Here is a 23728-nt window from a genome sequence, read left to right as displayed (position 1 = left end):
ACACACTTCCCCTTTCCTCAAATCATTTATTAAGTATAAATATCTATGCATGGGTGTCTTCAACTTTTAGAGATATCTCAGTGCAAGACGAAACATCGTGAGCACTCCTTTTTCCGTCTCAAGTGGCTGCTCGAAAAAAAAACTGTTGCTGCATATCTCCCTACTACTGACATACATGAATCGTGAGTGTTGTACAAACTTGAGTCACATTCAATAAGTAATCAGATGCTTGCCCATTTTAGTTATCGCTGTTTTCTCAATGCTTACGCCCTAGCAGTCAAGGAGACGTAACATTTTGCTATCTGTTTTTGGGTTTGTGCATTTTATGTGATATATGCATTTTGATAAGAAATCAGGAGTGAGGGAAGAGTGCCGGCTGATAACCATGCTATATAAATGAGCGGGATCTCAAGTAATCCTTCAAATGAAGAGAGCTCCTTATTGAAAGGATACATAGAAACGAGAACATAAACGTTATGTCTGAAATGTGTATTTATTGCAAGAGTAAATGTAAAACCAAAATGAAACCGTATAATCAGAACAATTTTCCAGGAGGCTTTATGAACATTCAAGGGAGCTAAAGTGCCGCTGAGCTTACCAATAAACATTTAAGCGTTCACATTCACCTGTTACAAGCACTTTTTTAATCACGCTTTATTACACTAGCTTGAGTTTCGTGTGTCTGGTGCGTTGATCAAACACTGGCTTACTACTTCTAAGCTGTGTTTGTTTAAGACACACCGGATCAAAACCAAGACTATACTATTGTAGCAGTTTATGCTTGAATGTCAAGGAGAAAGTGATAAATCACGGCGGTTATATCATAACTGTGTGTTCTATAGGCTGACATTAAGAAAAGTCTAGTGCAGTGAAGAAGAGAGGAGCTGGTACAGTTACTGTGTTGAATAAGAAGAAAAGAGTAATGTAGATGAGGGAAGATGAAAAGAACGATTCATGTTACCGGACCACAGTCGTCGGTCGGCTACCTGTTGCCTTTTAATTTTGTAGCTGTGAAAGGTAGAATGGCACAAAAGCGAGAAATAAGTACCCTCTTTAACACGACAATATTCTTTCGCCCACAAGCAATCAACTGAATTTTAGCAGATTAACAACAGATTGATGATACACGCATATACTTCTAGCACATATTGAAGCTAAGACGGTATACCCATTCGTAAACCACTCTTTCCTTGTCGGAAAATCTTAAGCGTGGTTCGGCACCGGTTGTAGTACGTAGCTAGCTCCCCGGAGTAGCTTAGCTACTTATAATTATTTGTCTGCTGGCTAAGCATATATTAATGCGACCTGATGGTGTTCTCCGTTATCATTTTGGCACTTTTAAGCAAAAGGGTTACAAAATCAACGAGTTCCACTTATTGCTCTGCTTACTTGGGAGAACAATATGAACGTAAGACCTGTATTAGAAAGGGAGCTTTAGTGTAACTAATTTGAACTAGCAGCTGTAAACGACAGGTCAGGACACTTTTAAAGTAATTTGTTTCTAAAGAACAGTTCATCCGCCATTGTTATAAAAAAGAACATAACGAAGGGAACGAAAGTTGTGTTTGTACGGATTCAAAAGTTTTTAGTACGATACTTTGCAGTAGCCAGTTTTATGTGTACTGCAGGGCTAAGGCGTCTCGAATAACTTGTTATTGCCCTTGCCGTGCGTTGAATGCCAAGGCTATACTTGCCCGTTGGCTTATGCTGTATAAAGGGTGTTTTTTTAACTACACCAAATTTAAAAAAAATTGCCTGTGGCAGAGAGCACAATTGTATCCTTTGATCTAAATTACTCCATGGCGCGACCATTGCCTCTACGAAAAATAAGAATGCTTAATTGAATAACTATATTAATTACGCTAATTCCCATTTTAATTATTTGATTTACAGCACATATTTCAATCCATGTAGTATAGCCGCTGATCTCACTGATCGCATCGACTAGGAACGTATTCTGCGACGATCACTACCGGCGACGATATCGCCTAGGCCGTCAGGCCCGCCCTGATTGGCTGGTTGAGCAAAACGTCACGCAGAGGCGATAATATATACCGCCAAAAAGTAATCGTTGCAAAATACGTCCATTGGTGCGAATTCTCAGGACTGCACCAGTTTCGAAATATTAACCTTTAATGTGTCCGACAAAATGCATTTGCATTCCAGTAACTTTTTCAAACAAAACGCTGGTTAATGCCTTGAAGCACAAATCTAACTGGAACACCAATGCGTTTCAACGGACACTTTGGAAATGAATATCTGGAGATCGGTGCGGTCCTGAGATTTAGTTCCATCTGGATACGTCTTGCGAACTCACAAGCTGCCATTCTCAGATTAACATGTGTGTCGCGAAATGAATAATTAAGACATTGATGTAATTATGTTATTTAATCAATTAAGCATTCTTACTTCTTGTAGAAGTAATGGCCGCCTCATTGAGGCGGCCACTCAATGGCCACTCAATGAGGCGGCCATTACTTCTACAAGAAGTAAGAATGCTTAATTGAATAAATTCAGTGAGCAGTGAGCAGTCAGCAACTGCCTGGACAAGGAGATTGCCCTTGGTGGACTGGTTGGGGTATCGCCAGGCATTGTGGGGTTCATTGAAGTCACCCGCTATCACTATGAGAGCGCCTTTGCTCAGGGCCACCACATTTGTCGTGATCGTGGCGAATGCCCACTGTTGGTGCGACGGCAAGCTGTATGTTTTCAAAAGGAAGACACTGCTCTTAAGGCAATTGTTAGGGATAATTTCGACGGTAATGATTTTCGCCCTAGCTTTGCCAAGTGATAATTGGTGTATTTGAAAGGAGCACTTCCGTGCGACCAAGGTTGCTAAACCTCGCTTTCCTTCCTGCCCTATCGATAGAACCTGGTATCCCGGGAAGGTGGGCGCGTCATCGAGAGTTTCTTGTAACAGAATTACGTGCGGTTTGACGGCCTGTGCCGAAACGAATCGCTGCAGCGGAGATTTGCGCCGTTGGAAACTGGCACAGTTCCACTGCCACACAACCCACTTATTGGGATTGACCGCCATAGTGATTGCCTGGGTTTGGCCATTCCACCGTCTTGTTGACGGTGTCGGCGCTTGCGGGTAAACGTGCCCGACGGGGCTCCCTCGAAGGCTGTCTAGCCGTAGCTAACGCGGCCTGTGCACTTTGCAGGGACGCCGTCCTATTAAGGAGGGCGTCCCTGGAATTGGGTCATTGGGTGAGGGAACAAACGGGAGTTAATGACATCTTAGTTGAAATGAAGAAAAAGAAATGAGCATGGGCAGGGCATGTAATGAGGAGAGAAGATAACCCATGGTCATTAAGGGTTACGGACTGGATTCCAAGAGAACGGAAGTGTAGCAGGGGGTGCAGAAATTTAAGTGGGCGGATGAAAGTAAGAAGTTTGCAGCTACAACATGGCCATAATTAGCACATGTCAGGGGTAGTTGGAGAAGTATGGCAGAGGCCTTTGCCCTGCAGTGCATGGGCGTAGCCAGGATAATGATGATGATGATTATGATACGCGTCCCCTTGTTCCCTTCCGTCTTCCTTGTTCGTGCCAAGCGACCATATTTATGGTCTACTCGGCGGTACACACGCTACCTCAAAGTTGTGATTCAATGAAGGGAAACTCCGTGTGTTGGCTATAGTACCAGATTTTGCGGTGGGGGCGATTGATATGGACACTCCAGGCGCATTTCTGCCGTCGCCGTATGAAGTCCAAGTGCGATAATATCGTCGCCATGCACTGTGTGCTGTTTGTGCCTGTGAAAGCCAGTGACTGTGAGCCGGCGATCGAAGCTCTACCCCGCGTAAACAAACGAGCAAAGCGGGTAGGAAGTGCGCCGTCTTCCTTCTCGCGCAAAGATCCGCGGGGATGGTAGGGGGAGGGGGTGCACCTAGTAATCTGGGGGGCCGGGGCGGCGGCGCGTGCCCGCCCTGGCAGCTGTATTTTGAAAGCCATCTGCGACTGGGACAAAATGCGGCCGCGCGTTGTGTTTTCGCGGCTTGATTCACGTTTATGCGAGATGCAGCACGAAGGTGAATTCGCTCGCTACTGCTGCCGCGCTTCCTCGCTCCAGCGTTTTGAGAGCAAGTTTCCGTGGTCATCGAGCGAGATGTGTTTGCATGTGCGCACATGGCACCATGCGTGTTAATTTACTTAGTATGCCTATTTATACAAGTTTATACGGCCCATAAAACTTCTATCCTTAGTTCGTATAACTAGCTGTCCACGAATTTCCTATTGCAATCGATGCTTTGCCTTGGGCGTAATTGAGAAATTTTTTTATACGTGGTGAATTGTTTTTAGTTGTGGATATTTTGGCCAATGAAATAAATAATTAAATTACTATACCAATCAAGCTATACTTCATAAGCTATTTCACGAATTTTCTGCAAATGCGCTTTCAATGGCTAGAAGTAACGTTGAAAAACGTCTGCCAACTTTCGTGGGAACGTTACTATGTTTGGGCGAAATATTAAACATACTATGTAAGAAGTTTTACGCGTATATACGTATTTTAGCTTCCATTTCGTTTGCTCTTATGCTAGTTTATTGTTACTGGTTATTCATTGCTACCACAAGAAGTAAACAGCTCAACATACAACAGGTGGAAGATATTGTTGCAGGAAGAAAGCAGGCCCACGAGTGTAAAATAATCTATATTTACAACTGGTGTCTATGGCGTTCAACAACTGCCAGACTTCGTCTTCCTCTAGTCCAATTTCCCTTCACCGTAACATCACCCCCCCGGCGGAGTAGCTCGGTCCTGGTGCAAGTTATAGAGCCTCACTTAATGGGGGGACACAGGGCTTTAGCCTGGCGACGTGAAAAACATCGCTGGTGACGTTGGGGGGCACTGAAGGCTGACCAACTGGGGTGATCTCGTATGTAACGTCGGACAGTTGGCGTAACATCTGGTACGGCCCAGAATAACGAGAAAGTAGTTTTTCCGACAAGCCGACTCGACGAGAAGGTGTCCAGCGAAGGACAAGGGAACCAGGTGAAAAACGGCAGTCTCGGTGCCGAAGGTCGTAGCGTCGCTGTTGAGAAGCTTGCGAGACTGTGAGGCGATTGCGGGCGACATCTCGGGCCTCGGCGGCTAAGTCAATAGCATCGCGAGCGTAACCAGTGCTGGGTGATTGTACTGCGGAAGGTAGCAACGTGTCAAAGGGCAAGGTGGGGTCGCGACCATACAAAAGGTAAAATGGTGAAAATCCGGTAGTGTCGTGATGGGACGAGTTGTATGCTAAGTGATGTATGGTAAAGAGACGTCCCAGTCGCGGTGATCGTCGGAAACGTACATGGCCAGCATTTCAGTTAGCGTGCAGTGTCGCTCGGTGAGGCCGTTCGTTTGAGGGTGGTTCACGGTAGCAATCTGGTGTTCTATAGTACAGGAGCGGAGCAGATCATCGACGACCTTCGATAGAAAGTAGCGGCCCCAATCCGTCAGCAACTGGCGAGGGGTGCCGTGGTGCAGGATGACGTCCTATAGTAAGACGTCGGCGACATCTGTAGCGCAGCTGGTTGGTAGCGCTAGTGCGATGGCATATCTCGTGGCATAATTGGTTGCTACACCAATCCATTTGTTTCCTTTGATGGAAATTGGAAAGGGGCGAAGGAGGTCTAGGTCCACACGGAAGAAGGGCTCTATATGGATATCAATTGGTTGAAGCAAACAGCGGGAGGCATAGCAAGCGTCTTCCGGCGCTGACACAAGTCGCAAGAAGCGACATAACTGCGCACTGAGCGATAAATTTCGGGCTAGAAGAAGCAGCGCCGCAGGCAGTCGTATGTATGAGTTATGCCCAGATGTCCAACAGTAGGAGCGTCGTGAAGTTGCTGGAGCACGGTGAGTCGAAGGTGCTTTGGAACGACTAGGAGGAGCTCCGGGCCGTCAGGACGAACGCTAAGAAGGTACAAAGTTGCATCGCGCAAGGTGAACATCCGGAGGGGCCGGTCATTGGGCGAGGAGATTAGGCGTTCCATAAGTGTTCAAAGAACAGGATCTTTGCACTGCTCGCCGCCAATATGGAGGAAGCCGGAGAGGGATAGAACACTGATGTCCGAGTCTGCATCGGTATCGTCCGATTGATCCAAGGTATTGCGGGACAGGCAGTCAGCGTCTTTATGCAGGCGCCTGACTTATACATAAGAGAAAATGTATATTCTTGTAGGCGCAATGCCCAGCATGCAAGTCGTCCAGTTGGGTCCTTCAAACAGGAGAGCCAGCAGAGGGCGTGATGATCAGTTACGACGCGGAAGCTCCGACCGAAAAGCTACGGTCGAAATTTCGCGACCGCCCGTACGAGTGCGAGACATTCTCTCTCTGTAATGGAGTAATTTCGCTCGGACGTGGAAAGAAGGCGGATAGCGTAAGCGATGACACGGTCTTGGCCCTGTTGACGCTGAGCGAGGACAGCGCCGATGCCATGATCACTCGCGTCAGTTTGTACTTCAGTGGGCGCAGAAGGGTCAAAGTGTGACAGAATTGTGGAAGTTGTAAGCCGCTCAATCAGGGTATAGAAGGCTTTCTCCCGTAGTGGTCACCAAGATAAAGAGACGTCTTTCTTAAGAAGGTCAGTAAGAGGGTGAGCGATGTCGGCAAAATTTTTCTCAAATCGCCGGAAGTAAGAGCATAAGCCAAGAAAACTATGGACATCGTTTGTTGAACAAGGTACAGGAAAATTGCGCATGGCGTGAACTATCTGTGGGTCAGGTTGGATTCCGGCGGCGTTTACGAGATGGCCGAGCATGTTATTTTCACGGCGACCAAAATGGCACTTGGAGGAGTTTAGCTGAAGGCCAGCCCTGCGAAACACGGATAGTATGGTTGTGAGGTGCCGCAGATAGCTGTGAAAGTTCGGCGAAAACACAATGACATCGTCGAGGTAACAGAGGCATGTAAACCACTTCAAGCCGTGCAAGAGAGAGTCCATCATGCGCTCGAATGTAGCTGGCGCATTGCAGAATCCAAAGGGCATGACTTTAAATTGGTACAGACCGTCCGGGGTGACGAGGGCGGTTTTCTCGCGGTCCATCTCATCGGCGCTAATCTGCCAATAGCCGGAGCGGAGGTCAAATGATGAAAAGTATTTGGATCCGTGAAGACAGTCAAGAGCGTCAACAATGCGAGGCAGGGGATAAAGATCCTTCTTTGTTATCCTTTTGAGGTGACGGTAGTCAACGCAGAAGCGCCACGAATTGTCTTTTGTCTTTACTAAGACAACCGGTGATGCCCACGGGCTACTGGAAGGTTCAATGATGTCCTTGTCCATCATCCTGTCTACCTCTTTCTGTATGATGGCCCTTTCTGTCGCGGAGACACGATATGGCCGCCTATGAATGGGGCTCGCGTCACCGGTGTTGATGCGATGCGTGACAACAGATGTCTGGCCAAGTGGACGGTCGTCCAAATCAAAGATGTCCCGATAACAGGAGGTGACGAAGAGCTGTTGTTTGCTCGGAAGGAAGGTCAGGGGCGATCATCTTAGAAACATCGTCCGCAGGTGTCGAGTACGGAGGAGTGGGTGACAAAGGTCCGTTGGTACTGAGTAAGGATTCAGAGGTCAAAGAAGAAATCTCACTTTCTTCCAAAGCAGTGATATGCGCTATGGAGATACGGTGTGGCAGCACATGCGACGAAAATCCCAAATTGAGGATGGGCACGCGAGCGCAGTTTTCGCGGATCCGTATTAAGGTGCTCGGTAGGGCAATATTGCGCAACAAAACCACGTCAATAAGCTGCTACACGACGTACTCGCCATCAGGTACGGGAGGACAGGGCGTCAGGGGGACATTTGTAGCCGCCTGGGAAGACAGCCTTGCAAACTCAACAGAACATAAGCGGTGTAAAGCACAAGTTGTTGCTTCGGCAGGAAACGGCAGATCCAACTGTACAACACCTGCGGAGCAGTCAATTTGGGCAGAGTGTTTCGAAAGGAAGTCGAGGCGGAGAATACGGTCGCGCGGACAGTGTTCAAGGACGATAAATAGAACAACGGCATAATGGCCCCCAATGGTCACACGTGCTGTGCACATTCCAAGGACAGACGAAGTACTCCCATCGGCGACTCGCACAGTGCACGGTACGGCAGGTGTCAGAACCTTTTTGAGCCTTCGGCGGAGAGCAGCGCTCATAACTGAAAGCTGCGCTCCTGTATCAACGAGAGATCTAGCAGGAACGCCATCAACTTCAATATCCAGTAGGTTTCCACATGTAGGCAGGGTCAACAGAGGAATTGTAGGCCGGGTCGGAGTTGCAGCTTCACCTCCGGGAGCTGCACCGCCTAGTATCCCTATGCGAAGCGACTGGTTGCAGAAGGGGACGAAGAGCGGTGACCGAGAGGCGAACGGGACCTACGACCTTGCGGAGACGGGGAGCGGCTGGATCTTGGTGGAGCACTGCCGGCGTTGATGTTCCTAGTCGGCGTATAGGGCGAGAAAGTACGATTGTCTGGTACTTGGCGGTAGTGACTCGGAGACGACCACCGAGGAGGCGACGACCAATGGTTGCGGTAATGACGGGCGATGTGTCCAATACCGGAAGAATTAAAACAGGTGGGTTTATTATCCGCTGTGCGCAGTCAGCTGGGTTGCGACGGAGTGGCGGAAAGCTTTGCGTCTGGGAGTGAGCGGCCGGAGAAATCTGGTAGGTGTTTGTATGGCGGACCGAGCAGAGAGATGGAATGCCCAAACTTGCTATTTCCTCCCGAACGACCGCTTGTATAAGGGAGGTAGCGGGCACACTTTCCCAACAGTCGGAACGAACTGGAGCCAGAGCCATGGCCTCAAGCTCACGGCGAACGATGCGCGTGATATCTTCCGGTCCTGTGGGCTGAACGAACCGCGGCGTTTATTCGCAAGAAGATGTCGTGGCGGTATTGGCCAATTGGTCGAAAGTTTGAGCGACGCGGCGGCCCTTCGCTTGTTCGAAGCGCCGGCACTCCTTTATATTTGCATCCACAGTGGCACAATCCTTACGCATCAGGAGATTGAAGGCATCATCTGCAATACCTGTCAGTATGTGAGCAATCTTGTCTGCCTCGGTCATGTTGTTATTAGCCTTGTGACAGAGGGCCAGCACATCCTGTATGCACACGACATAGGATTCTGTGGACGTCTGAGCGCGGCACGCAAGTTCTTTTTTTGCTGCCAGCTGACGACCGACAGGTCTGCCAAACAGGTCTCGTATTTTTTTCTTTGCAGACATCCCAGCTCGTTAGGTCAGCATCGTTTGTGTCGTACCATTGCTTCGCAGTTTCCCTTAGATAAAATATCACGTTTTCTAGCATCATTGTTAGATCCCACCGGTTGTTGTCGCAGACTCGCTCGTACATCGTAAGCCAGTCGTCGACGTCGGCGTTGTCCATGCCACAAAATGTCCCTGGGTCCCGCGGATGAGTGAGGCTGACCGTTGGCACGGGCTTCTGAGGCGTTGTAGCTTGTGTCGGTTGATTTGCCATTGTGGCGGCAGGTAGATGACGTCCGCGGCGAAGTTACGTGACTCTACCTCGCTCCTCCACCAAAATTTTGCAGGAAGAAAGCAGACCCACAAGTGTAAAATAATGTATATATACAACCGGTGTATATGGCGTTCAGGCAACTGCCAGACTTCGCCTTCCTCTAGTCCAATTCAACTTCTTCCTTCCCTTCTTTATCTTTCTCATTGCGAAAACAGGCGACTGCGATCATTTACTTTCATTAATCACTTCGATTTATTAAATTTCACTGCAATCAAATTACTTTGATTGCAGTCAATTACGTATGCTTCGCTGGATTTTCATTCTTGCTGATGTCTGGGAAGCTGCCCTCGGCGCTGACTTCCTCAGTTTCTGCAACCTTGCGGTAGACATGCATGCTCATTGCCTCATCGGTCTTAGCAGGTGTCTCTCCATCAACGGTGTACTCTGCACCGCCTTCGAGCTCTTGCACTCGCTTCGCCATACGCAAAAATCCTCGCTGATTTGCCCAATCTTACTAAGCAGCGTACAGTCACCGGTGAAGCACTCGATCTCTCACCACATCGTGGCCACTGCCTCTCCCCCGTCTTTACCCTTCAAATATACATAGTTCGGACAGGGCACGGTACCGCATTCTATGCCAGCAGGCCCCTGCCTTCAGCGGCCACGCAGAAGAGCATCCAGGCACCGCTTGCGTCACCGCTCGCACGTATCTTGTCCTCTTCTTCCACCAATAGCTCCGATGTCTCCGATCACGGCTCCATTCCCATACTGCTCCTCCCTCTGCGAAGGCAATGGTGGCGCTGGCCCATGGTGGCTTGCAGCGACGCCGCAACAGCCCCACCAGTGGGCGGACCTTGTAGACCTCTACACCGAACGAGGATCCACGTAACAGGCAATGTTCGAGTCACCAAGGTCTTCAAGGAAACCGGAGGCCCTAAACCTGGCTGGCCTCCTGGACGTACACCTCGCCATGATGAGGCAGACCAGGTGGTGCAGCCTTCTAGTTGTTGAGGTCTTGCTGGAGCCCAAAGACCCTAAGCCATTCCCGGATCATGACCATTGACAACTGACCTCAAGCACCCGCGACTTCACTGAAACGAAACACTGGGCGCCGCTCACCACGTCTTCCCGGGCCGACTGTCCTCACATTCCATTGTTGAGGGATGCACCAGCTCCCGGAGGTGGTCTCGGGGCCATCTCCTTGTTGCCATAAGCGCGCCTGCCGTGCCCTTCTCCAATAGTGGCGCCGGCAGCCTCAGAAGCGCGTAGGAGACCTCTTGAGCGCCACAGCTCGTGAATGCCCCTCGCGCTCGGAGTCCGTACTCTGCATAAACTGTCGCCGGAGCGCTGCACCTAGTCCAATCAAATAAACATCTTGACATTTCGTGGAGAGTGCTGTGTCCTCAAACCTCCCACCCTGGAACTTCGATCCAGTACGCTGCCATAGATGGTGCCTCAGGGCGCCTCCCAGCAAACACCTCGTCCTGTACTGACCGCGTGTCCTGGTGTACTTCGTCAACGCGACCCTGCCATCTTCACTGGCGCGCTGACACCGATGTGAACTGGCTCACCAAATACGAGAGGGTCAGCGTACATAACAAGTGAGACGAACCTGTCAAACTGAAGAATGTGCTGCTCTACCTCGCGGGTGTTGCCAGTCTATGATATAACAACCATAAAACAGACTTCTCAATCTGGTGCGCCTTCAAGACCGCCATTGGCGATGTATTTCGTCGGCCCGCGGCTCATAAGCTGTGTGCCGAGCAGCGTTTCCGGGTGCGCCCTCCGCAGCCTGGTGAACCATTCCCCAGTTAGATTGAATACATCCTAGACCTATGCAAGAAAGCCAACTGGACCATGGCGGAGTCGGATGGGATCAGTCAAAGGTATCGAAGACGACACATTCAACATGTTGTTACCAATAATCCTCGCTCCATTGCCGAAATCATCACATTGTGCCAAAAGTATGAAGAGTTACGGCGGCAGCGGTCGTTGATCCGTCGATCTTCATCGCACGACGAACCGTTCACTGGCTCGACTACAATTTCGGACCAATCTACGTTGCTTAAGGAAATGAAAGCGTTTGTCCGTGAGCAGGTTGCCCGCCAACTATCATTGCTAACCTCATTGCCCAGTCGAAGCATAAGCAGGAGCCCTCCTCGCGTTTTAGGCCTCCGCTCCGCCGCGCCATTGCGTACGAAACCAACGAGGCTTTGCCTGAGATCCGCCAAAATGTTCCTGTGTCTTCTCTCAGCTCCACAGACGTTGTCACCTGGCCCCCACAGATCCGTTCGCCTGCACTCAGCTACGCCGATGTTGTCGCCTCGCCCCAACCACTTCCGCAATGTGCGCCTCTCAACTACGCCGACGTCCTGTCTAGACCCCGACCGCAGCCCGCCGCGCAATCATGTTACCAGCCGCCCCGTACAGCGCCTCCTGTGCTATGGATGATACCAGCCACAGTGAATAGGTGGTGCACTTCGGACAATCGACCAATCTACTCTGCGTGCGGCTAATTCGGTCATGTGGCGCGTTTTTTGCAAGCCTTTTTGCAATCGCGGGCAGCCTTCTTGCGCCGCATCATACCCGACAAGTCGTCTTGTCGGCGCTTCCCGCCCATATGATGACTCACCTTCTGACTCGTTACCGGCAGTGCGCCCGGGGTCCGTCACTCACCGTTCGCCTCCCCACGTCATCGCTCACTATCGCTGATGCGGCCTCGATTAGGAAAACTAGTCGTCGCACTCCACGAGGCACGGGCTGCGACGCTATCAAGATGTGAAAGCCCTCAACGAAGTCCGTCGAATGTGATAAACATGCTGGGGGACGGTGTTCACACGTCTGTGCTTGTGGACACTGGAGCCGCCGCATCCGTTATGACCGCGCAGCTTAGCCATTTGCTTCGAAAAGTGACGACGCCACTTTCTGGACTATCCCTCCGTACAGCCAGCGCCCAGCGTATTCACCCCATAGCGGCGTGCACCGCTCACGTTGTCATTGTGAACGTTCTAAACGCCGTCGAATTCATCATTATTTGCTCATGCTCACATGCCCTTATCTTAGGCTGGGATTTTCTCTTCTGCCACAATGCCGTGATTTATTGCGCACGCGCTGAAATAGAACTCTCGTCGTTATCGGACTTGATACTGGCCGACAGTCCTTCGACTTCGAACATGCTACTTGTCAGAGACAACGCAGTCCGCCCGAACTCGTGGATGGGGTAGTCCTCCTATTGCAATAGCCTCTACGACACCGCTGCGCTACTTTCTCCATCAGATCGCTTTTGCATCTGAAAAGGTCTGCTACTACCTTTTGCGACCGTAGAAGTCACTGAGAGATCCAGCGCTATCTTTGTTGGCAACCCGTCCCCATGCACTGTGATGCTGCTGCGAGGGAAATGTCTTGGCATCATAGAAGCCATTAAAGTAGCGCAAGTTATGTTACGTGTCCGATGACACGCTCTGCGCCACTTACAGTATGCTCAGTGCTACTTCTACATCTGCTCCGTCACCCTCTGATGTATTTGGTTCCTTCATTACTCATAACCTTGCGCCAGCCCAACGTTCCCAGCTTCTGTGCCTGTTAGAAGAATTTCGTTCTTCTTTCGACGTCGGGCAACCTTCCTTGGGCCGGACGCCCACTGTTACCTGTCCCACCGACACTGGCTCCCAACCGCCACTGCGGCAACGCTCGTATCGCGTGTCTCCCGCAGAACGCCGTGTAATTAACGAGCAAGTCGACGACATGCTTCGACGCGAAGTGATTCGATCTTCGAACAGTCCTTAGGCATCGCCTGTCCTTGTAGCGAAAAAAGATTGTTGTGTACGGTTCTGTGCGGACTTTCAGCGCTTCAATAAGATTACTCGTGAGGGTGTTACCAGCTACCGCGTATTGACGACGTCATTGACAGCCTACAAGGAGCAGAATTATTTTCTTCTTTCGATCTGTGCTCAGGATATTGAAGATACCCATAGCAGACGAAGACGACCGAACAGAGCTTTTCTCACGCGCGACGGCTTGTACGAATTAACGTCGGGCCGTTTGGACTTTGTAATGCCTCGAAACTTTTGAGCGCAAGGATGGATACCGCAACTTGAAATGACATACATGATGGTGCTACCTTGACGACGTCGGTGTTTTAGCTTAGGACTTGCCCACGCACTTTCAACGCTCCCGGCGTGTTTTGAAGAGCTTGCAAAACGCCGGCCTACAACTAAATTTAAGTAAGGGCCGATATGCAGTGCGGCAGCTGACCTTACTCGGTTACGTCGTCTCGAACGATGAAATTCTCCCCGATCCAGCCAAAGTTCAGGCCGTTGCCGAATTTCCTAAACCTACATCCGTCAATGACCTGCGCAGCTTTGTAAGTTTGTGGTCCTACTTTAGACACTTCATCCGAAAATTTGCCACCATAATATAGCCCCTCATGAAGCTCCATGGAAGCGGCGGTCACTCACGTCGTGGTCGTCAGAGTGCGATGAGGCGTTCGACATCCTGTGCCGTTTGCTGACGTCACCTCCAATTTTGCGTCACCATGACCCGACGGCTCCTACAGAGGTGCACACTGACGCCAGCGGTGTTGGCATGGACGCAGTCTTTGCGCAGCGCAAACTCGGGTTTTCTGAGTACTTTGTGGCTTATGCAAGTCGCACGCTTACGAAAGCCGAGGAAAACCATGACGGAAAAAGCTTGTTTGGCGATCATCTGGGCTCTAAGTTCCGGCCATATGTATATGGCCGCCCATTTGACGTCGTCAGCGACCATCACGCACTTTGTTGGTTGTCTTCACTGAAGGAGCCCTCAGGCCACCTTGCCCGTTGGGCACTTCGCCTGCAGAACTACGATATTCGCGTGCTCTACCGTAGCGGCCGCCAGCACTTTGATGGCGACACCCTCGCGCGCCCACCCTTGCCCGACGACTATGCCTGCTGCTCCGTATTCCACCTTGCCGTTTCTTCCATCGACCTTCGCATCATCGCTTACAAACAGCGCAAGGACCACGGGATCGCCTCGCTGATCACCTCGGACCAACCACTCGCGCTTTATACGCCGTCAAGCCCACCACTTCGCCATTCGCGACGACCTATTCCACTGACGTGATTACACCGCCGATGGTCGCCAGTGGTTGCTAGTAATACCCCGCAGTCTGAATTCTCAAGTACGCGCGTCATTCCGCTCTGATCCGCACTATGCACACTCGGGGGTATCCAAACCTACCAGCGCATTCGGCAGTGGTACTACAGGCGCTGGATGTACAACTACGTTCGGTTGCTCGTGCCCCGATTTCCAGCGCCGGAAATATCGCCAGCCGTTCTGCAACCGTTACAATACCCTACCCGGCCGTTCGGGCGCATCGGCATCGATTTGTGTGGGCATTCTGCTAGTAACTGCTGGGTCATCGTGGCTGTTGACTACCTCATGCGATACGCTGAAACTGCCGCCCTCCCAGCGGCTACAGCACGTGACGTTGGCCCCATCCTGTTTCGCCGATTCATACTGTGACATTATCCACCACAGGAGTTCCTCAGCGATCGCGGACGGGTCTTCTTGTCGGAAGTCGTTGAAGCCATCCTCAAAAAGTGTCATGTTGTGTACCGCACAACTGCTGCTTACCATCCGCAGACCAACGGTCTAACAGAACGCTTTAACAGTACACTTGGCGATACTCGCAGTGTACGTAGCCTCCGACCACACAAATTGGTATACCATTCTGCCCTTCGTAACCTATGCCTACAATACCGCCAATCAGAGCACCACTGGTTTTTCACCCTTTTTCTCATTGTACAGCTGGCACCCGTCGCACACAATCGACACAATCCTTCCGTACAAGCCGGATGTATCTGGGTGTGCGCCTATTTCTTCCACAGCCAGACGTAACGAAGAGCCTTTACTTGAAATGACAAAGAGCGCCAGAAGAGTGTTCGCCGTAACACTACTTCTGCGCCCACGTTCCTCCCGCAGCGCTTGTGTGGCTCTCGGTTCGTTCCACTGCACCTGGCCTTTCGCCGAAACTACTGCCCAAGTACGAAGCCCCCACCGCGTCATCGAACGCACATCTCCGGTCAACTACATGATCGAGCCCGTTGAACCATCTTCGGACACGCGCCGTCGTGGACGAGATATTAGACAGCTTTAGTTTAGCGTTTGCAACCAAAGGTAAAAGCATTACGAACGTAAAAAAATAGCGTCGTCCTCACTGCGCATGCTTGCAACGTTATTGGGTATCTGGGGTTTACGTGCGCTATGATAACGTACGTTATTTGGCGCGTTTAACGCTCGCAACGTTCATGGACGCTAAGAAATAACGTTGTCAAACATGGCGGCACCCAGGGCTCCCGCTTCAGCGTAAATTTTCGTGAAGGCTACGCTCTCACTCGCGTCGATAGCCACTAACTATTCTAATGAGCTTCCATTTTCTCTAAACTTAGTTGTCAGCGCATAGCGCGTCCATTTTCTTAGATCGTTCAGCGATTCTGGCGCCCGTAGGCCTAACGCGACGCGTCCACATAGCAGCCGCCAAATGGTTGCTAATGGATCGTCTTGGCTTGGATACGTTTGACATGAGGTGCCAGATGGCTCCCTGTTTTGTAACATCTTCTTTATGTGTGCGTTTCCGTACGGTAAACTAAAAGACTTCAAAGGACTCGTACCGTAACGTCTCGCAAAGGTGCTTACGCTTAACGTACGTAAGGCGACAAACGCTATTCTAAAGCAGTCTATATATTGTCAACGTCGACGGCCTCAAAACACGTAGCTTGTCACTCATAGTGACAAGCTGTTAGGTCGGCGGGTGGCTTCCTTTTCGTTCCCGGGGCTAATTGTAGAGAAGGATTGGGTACGATATAGTCGATCGTAATGGGTCGTCCTCTCTAGCGTCTTCTAGTGGGTAGTCCTCTTCAGCGCTTGTCTCGTGATTGCCACTCGCGCTCAGAGTCCGTGCTCCGCCAAGACTGTCGCCGCTGCGCTGCTCCTAGTCTGATCAAATGAACACCTTAACAATATATACTTTTCTAATTGAGTGAATGACTCCCTGCTGAATCATTTTGACTTCATTCGCTTCAATTTATTCACCAAAATTATAGATTTATAAATGTATTCTTTAACACACGTGTAAAATCTGCCCTACTCATAACCAGTCCCCGTGAGTGGTTATATGCCAAAAACATTAAGGTCATCACCATCATCATTAGCTTGTACCGCGGAGGTAGTCACGCACCAGGCCAGGCAGGCGTTGCTACTGGCTGTGGAACGGGTGCCTCCCGCCTTCCCAACCACCATGGTACATCACGCAACCAAGCCAGCGCTTCACGTTACGGGTGCCAATGTGGATTCAGAGCCATGGCTCCTCAGCCAGGTGGCCAGCTGAGGCTCTCAGAGACCGACATGGGCAGATAAGCATGGAGTACATTACAAGTATATCCATTGGCCTTCTCCAGGTACAAGCTGTCGCGACTGTTTTCCAGCTTGCTTGCTTGCTTCCTTACCAGGGTGCGTACCCACTACGGGGGGATTGGCCAAGAAGCCAGCGTTTAAAGTGAAGACGGCTATAGGGGAGAGAGAGAGAAAACAAGGGTAGGAAAGGCAGGGAGGTCAACCAGAACGGCATCCGGTTTGCTACCCTACACTGGGGGTGGGGGAAAGGGGAATATAACGAGGAAGAAAGGGATAGAGTAAGCAATGAGTACGTGTGGGAGGGTCACCATACACAAGGACACTATAAACGGTCTCTTAAGCCCGTGCACTTCAAGTACTGCACTAGTACACGAATCGCTTTTCGAGCCAGTGACTGGTGTGGCCACGGTCCGAGTATGTTCGACTCGGTGAACGGTCTCGAGTCCAGTCGGCGTAAAGTTCCCCCAGAGAGAGGCGCTGGACATCGTAGCGTTTGCAGGTACACAATAGGTGTTCGATAGTCTCCTCGCACCCACAGGAATCGCACATCGGGCTCTCGGCCATGCCCATACGGTAGGAGTATGCGTTCGTGAACGCCACTGCCAGCCACAAAAGACACAACAAGGTTGTTTCGCCGCGGGAAAGACTACATGGCAGTTGTAGCCATAGCATGGGGTCCAGTTTACGTAATCTGCAATTGAAGGCACTTGAAATCCAGAGATCCTATGACTTCTTGCGAGCAAGTAGGCGAAGTTCTCTGGCAGCATCCAACCTCGCCGAAGGTGTTGGACGCGTCTTGGTATCTTCGTGGGCACACCGGGCAGCCTTGTCAGCTAGGTTATTGCCGACGATGCCACAGTGAGCAGGAATCTACTGAAATATAATGTCGTGTCCTCTTTCCAGAGCATGGTGGTGCAGTTCCCTGATGCCAGATGTCATCTGCTTGTAAGTTCTGCGACGTGATGCAGACTTGATGCTGTGAAGGGCTGCCTTAGAGTCACGAAAAACGACCCATTTCTCTGTTGGCTCTTCGGTGATGTACATCATAGCGGCATGGAGAGCTGCAAGTTCTGCCGATGTAGATGTAGTCGTGCGCGACAATTTGAATTTAACTGTAACGTTCTTGGCTGGAACGACGAATGCGGCAGTTGAGCTGGTAGGTGAAGTCGAACCATCGGTATATACATGAATGTGGTCATGATACCTCTGGTGCAGTAATAGGAGCTTAAGTTGCTTCAGAGCCGGCGCTGGATGATTGATTCCAGGAATAGTAAAATTCACTTGAGGCTCTCGCAGGCACCACAGGGGAGAGGAAGGCTTCGCCGCCGGTGTAAAAGATGCCGGTATGCACTCTTGATGAGCGCTAATCACTCGTGAAAAGGTCGCTTGAGGTCTCTCGGCCGGTAGGGAGGCCAAATGATGGTCGGGGATCCTTGACAGATGACGAATGTGCGCTCTGATAGAGTCGACAGTTACATGTGTCTGGATTATATGGTCTCCCGCAATGGCGATTGTTGCTGCTGTTGAGGTGCACCTTGGCAGCCCTAAACATGTGCGTAGGGCTTGACCTTGTATGCTCTCCAAGGCGCGAAAGTTCGTCTTGCATACATTTGACAACACCGGTAGGCTGTAACGTAGGAGTCCGAGAAACAAAACCCTGTACAGTTGCAACATAGAATGGACTGGTGTACCCCAGTTTTTCCCGTAGAGAAATTTGAACACCTGAGCAATGCCGACTAGCTCCTTCTTCAGATAGACGCAGTGAGGGCTCCACGAGAGGTTGCGGTCAATAATGACGCCCAGAAAGCGATGCGTCTTAACATAGGATACAGCTTGGCCATTGATGGTAACAGGATACAATGACATTTGCTTGCGCGTAAAACCAAGTAATGTGCACTTTTCAGTAGACACACGGAGGTCTTGCTCTCGGAGATAAGACGCCATCATGGTTGCCGCCCGCTGAAGCCTGGCTCTTAGCTGAGGGCGAGTCGCCGCAGAGGCCCAGATGCAAATGTCGTCGGCGTATATTGAGACATGTACTGTCTGCGGTAGGTAATCCGCTAGTCCTACCAGCACGAGGTTGAACAAAATAGGGCTCAACACTCCACCCTGCGGCACACCACGGCAGATGTAATGGCCTGAAGTTGGGCCGTCTTCGGTCTGTAAGAAAAAAACGCCTCTCAGTCAAATAGTCCCGAATCCATTTATATATCCGGCCACCAACTACAACAGCCTCAAGTGAGTTCAGTATGGCCTCATGGGCGACGTTGTCGTATGCTCCTTTTATATCTAGAAAAAGTGCCGCAGATAGGCGCTTGAGGCTTTTTGATTTTGGACCCATGTTACGACGTCAGTGACGTTGTCGATGGACGTGCGACCTCTACGAAAGCCTGTCATGGCGTCCGGATAGATGTTGAATCGTTCTAGGTACCATTCCAAGCGAGCAAAAATCATTCTTTCCATCACTTTGCCGACGCAGTTCGAAAGCGCAATCGGACGATATGATGAGATCTCAGGCGCAGACTTTCCAGGCTTCAGAATGGGGATCAAACGGCTCGATTTCAATTGTTTAGGAACGGCACCGTTCTGCCAAGACTCATTGTAGTAGTTGAGCAGCTTAACACGTGCGTCATGTCCAAGGTGGCATAGGGCAGCATACGTGATGCCATCAGGTCCTGGTGACGAAGTATGCCTGCAGGTCGCCAACGCAGCATCGAGTTCTTCGAGTGAAACTAGCACGTTCATTTCTAGTACACGTGCCTCAGGGATCTCATTCAATGCTGCGTCAGTAATGATGGCCATGGACCCAGCAACCCGTGCACAGAACTCTTCAGCCACTTGAAGTTCCGAGCGGAGTTGGTAGAGGGCCAGAGCAGCGAAGCGCTTCCTTTGATGCGGCGATGAGCGAAGACCCCTAACCGTTCTCCATATGTGCGAGAGCGATTTTCGGGGATCAAGCGACTGACAGAAAGTTTTCCATCGCTTATCTTCCAATTTATCCATGCGACGCAGGACTTTCTTTTGCATGCGTCGTGAAGACCTCAGATCCAAGACGGACTTCGTGCACCGATACCTCCTCTCTGCCTGTCGGCGTGCCGCACGCAGCCTCTCCAGTTCCATGTCCAAGTCTGTTCGCCTTGCTGACCTTGTAAGCGAGCAGATGGATGTTTTCAATGCCTCTGCGAATGCTTCTTCGATAGTGTGTGAAAGGCCTTGCCGACATGTGTCATCCATATCCTTCTTAAACTTTAACCAATCAACTGTACGCAAGACAATAGAGGAGCGGTGCTCAACTCCTCTAATCGTTATGTATGTTGAAATATGGTCGCTTCCATGTATTTCTATGCCTGTAAACCATTGGACGCTCGAGGCAAAGCGCCGTGACACCAAAGTTAAGTCCAAGCAGCTGCTATAGCTCGTGCCTCGCAGAAATGTAAAGCTGCCGTCATTCACACAGCACAAATCATGGTCGGCAGCAAAGGAGGCAAGGCTCTTGCCTTTGGAGTCAAGTTTAGTGCTTCCCCATAGCTGCTGATGCGCGTTAAAGTCACCTGTGATAACCCAGGGGCCATTGTTCATTAGTAATATTTTCTTAAGTCGTTCACCGTCAAAGTGACCCGCTGGGGATATGTAGGCTCCAATTAGTGTAAATGACACATTCTTCTTTTGGACGTTTAGGCAGACATATTGGTTGTCGTCATGAGGCTCTATCGCGTTAGCGACATATGTTAAGTCCGTGCGGATGTAGATGATCACTTTCGTTCTCGCACCGCATGTGGACGAGACGAAAGATTCATAACCGGACAGTCCTGAGTGGAGTTGATGTATTTGGTTTGCAAATGACCAGTATGGGGAAGCGATTTGTAAAAATGAATTGGCGAAAGTCTCATATACGGGTCCTTAGACCCCTGGCATTCCACTGAACGATCGACGCACTTTCAAGTTCAGTGCGGAAGGGGACTATTGGTCGAGCCATGATGCTTAAACGATGCTAGCAAGCACTGCATTTAGTGCATCCAGTATTTGCAGAGCGCTTCGAGCTGCTGGTGTTTGCAGCTTGTTCAGTATAGTGCGCATTGTATTAATTAGCGATTGCAGCATATCAGCCACCTGCCTGTCTTGGTCGCTATAGGAGAAGGTGTGTTTTTCAAAGGAAGGTGAACTAGAAGGTACTAAATTTTAATCAATTTAAGTGCTGTAAAAGTAAATAATAAATTAGTAAGTTATCGTAAATTGGAATTGTGTAAAATAATAAATAATAGATCAGCAAATTAACTTGATATTCTCCATGTGTCATCAAGAAACTTGAACAAGGCCCTGCATATACGTCCTTGTGGCTAAAACCCAGTGTTGCCCCAAAGGAGAGAGTGTTTTCACTGTTTATAGCAATGCTAAATTTTCGGAATCCTGGGCAAGCCCGGCCACGTGGCACGGTCGCATGCCCATGAGCGGGGCATCATGATGGCGATGGCCGGTGTTCACCCAGAAAAGGCGTGAAGTACCCTAAGAAAGCTAGCGCAGTAGAAGTTATGATATATTTAGTTTATTTAGTAAGTGATACGATTTCATGTTTCTCACAAATATAGTTGGTATGGGTTTGTGTTGGCCGTCACCAGTGAATTAATTCTTTTACATTTTGCTGACTTTTGAAAAATAAATGTTCTAATAAAAATAAAAACACACTGTATATGTGGTTATGGGCTGCAAACACGATCTATAACGCTTACTTCAAATAAACAAGGAAATAATTCCGGCCGTGTCTTTAACTAAACGCGATTTTCACGATCAACCCACAACATTATTGCTTTCACTATATGACTACCAACCAGACATACCTCTGATGGCATTTACTGCATTCATTAGCAACCTTTCTTTCCGCTGCCCCCCCCCCCCCAGTGTCTTATTACATATAGAAAAAAAATAATGACACTGCTTTAACGAAGGTATTCTACTCATGCCCGCCTTGGTTGCTAAGTGGCTGTGGTGTTGTGCTGCTAAGCACGAGGTCGAGGAATCGTATCACGGCCACGGCAGCCGTATTTCGATGGGGGCGAAATGCGAAGACATACTTATACTTAGAGCTAGGTGTACGTTAAAGAACCCCAGCTGGTCCAAATTTTCCGAGTCCCCCACTACGGCGTGCCTGATAATCAGATTGTGGTTTTGGCACTAAAAACCCAATAATCTAGTTAATTTTAATAATCTATTGATCTTGTTATTTTACAGCTTATTCCGTGTGCCTCAAGATAAGCGGGAAGCATTATGATGGTGTCTTCAAGAACGTCACCTACTATGATCCGGAGGAAGATGAATGTGTAGATGAATACTCCACCGTTAAGTTGACAGAACTATATCCGCTCGGCAACTTATTTGAAACAGCACGAGCTTGCCGTGTAGCGTGCGCACCCAGTTTTCTTGGTTAGCTTCCAAGCGAGAAACAGTCCGTATACTGTCCAGTAATATACACAGAAAAAAGAAAATATTCTGATGATGCGTGTGTCACAAGGACGTGAAACGTTTTGCCGTTCTTTGAAGAACAAAATAATTATTGTGATGACATGAAAATAAATCCAGCATGTCTCCGATAATCTTTTTATTTATTGCTTCTTTCTTCAGCGCGACTGGGGTATTATACAACACCATAACGTTGTTGGATACACAGGACGGAAATAAAAAATAATCATTTAATGAAGAGATTGCTGTAACAAAATCTTTCAACACTATTGCAGAAAACGACTATAGATTTTGTCAGCAGCCGTCGGTGTAACTGAGAATATAAAGAGGCTTTGAATATCTTATGGCTTAACACAGTGTTACAATCTCATCAGACGTTGTGCGTTCTACTAATACATTCTTCTGACATTTTGTGGACACTGAAGTAGCATAACAACTAAACCTTCCTACTAAATCTTATCCCTGAAAGCCATTCGGAAGAGGTGTTTAAATTGGATATACGTTCTGCCGGTAAACCATTGTTTCCCATGCACATGCGCTGACGGAGACTTTCTCAGGACCATTCATGGAATCTCCACTTCTTTTATCATTTCCTTTCCCCATTTTATTCCAAGAAGAGTGCCCACTAGTTTGACTTTCTCAGCTATGGGATGCAAAATGTTCTTATAACATCGCTTAAAGAACTCAACAACCGGGATTCCGACCCATCTTCAGACACATATATGACCACAAATTGCCTTAGGCCATCCAGGGCAAGTAATTCTCGAATTGCGGCTACACACAATTGAGGTGAAGACACGCTGACAGTAAAGTTGTTAAAGTGTTTTTGTGCAAGAGTCATAAGTACAAGTCAGGACAAATCTACGAATGGCTTGTCTAGACGAAAATCGTCATTTATTTAGCAATTTACCTTACAAAATGGTAAATAACATGTAGAAATGTTAGCATGAAGCTTTGCACAGGCGGTGTTGAAGGGGGTATTCACACGGAGAAAAAATCCCGGCTGTCGTCGGTTGAAGTGCGCATCACTTGACAACGACGTCACGGTTTTGCGACGTGATGTGCCGCCGATGCGTGTCCAGGGAGAGAGACGACCTTTTGTTCGGACGGAACGAACGATCCCCGTTTGACGGGAGATGCACCGGAATTTCGTGCTGTTGCCATAGAATCTTGACCAAGTTGCTGCTCCATAGGGCGGTAACCATATCGCAATCGCTTCGTTGTTTTAGTAGGCGGCACCATCACATTTGCGCAGGCGCGTTGCACGTGTGCCACTGCGATGGCCAAATTATGTTACCATGCTACGTTAATTTTTTTTTTCGTTGGTCGAACAATTCCTGTGCCTTTGTGGCACTATATCTCAAGTGTACGGCAAGGTGAATTTAAAGAAATGAAGACTGTAGTCAAGAGTAGAAGCCCCG

At 49.3% G+C, this 23728-nt stretch overlaps 1 long non-coding RNA gene across 1 annotated transcript; it reads left to right on the top strand.

The window, feature by feature from the left end:
* On the top strand, positions 1–22441 carry LOC142587249 (uncharacterized). Its single transcript, XR_012829413.1, has 2 exons — positions 1–182; positions 22080–22441. It is a non-coding gene; the product is annotated as an uncharacterized LOC142587249 (long non-coding RNA).
* Positions 22442–23728: the final 1287 nt, after the last annotated feature.

This window comes from Dermacentor variabilis, chromosome 7 (genome assembly GCF_050947875.1).
Source record: "Dermacentor variabilis isolate Ectoservices chromosome 7, ASM5094787v1, whole genome shotgun sequence".
In the NCBI taxonomy this organism is placed as follows: domain Eukaryota; kingdom Metazoa; phylum Arthropoda; class Arachnida; order Ixodida; family Ixodidae; genus Dermacentor; species Dermacentor variabilis.
This window is presented reverse-complemented; position numbering and strand designations above follow the sequence as displayed.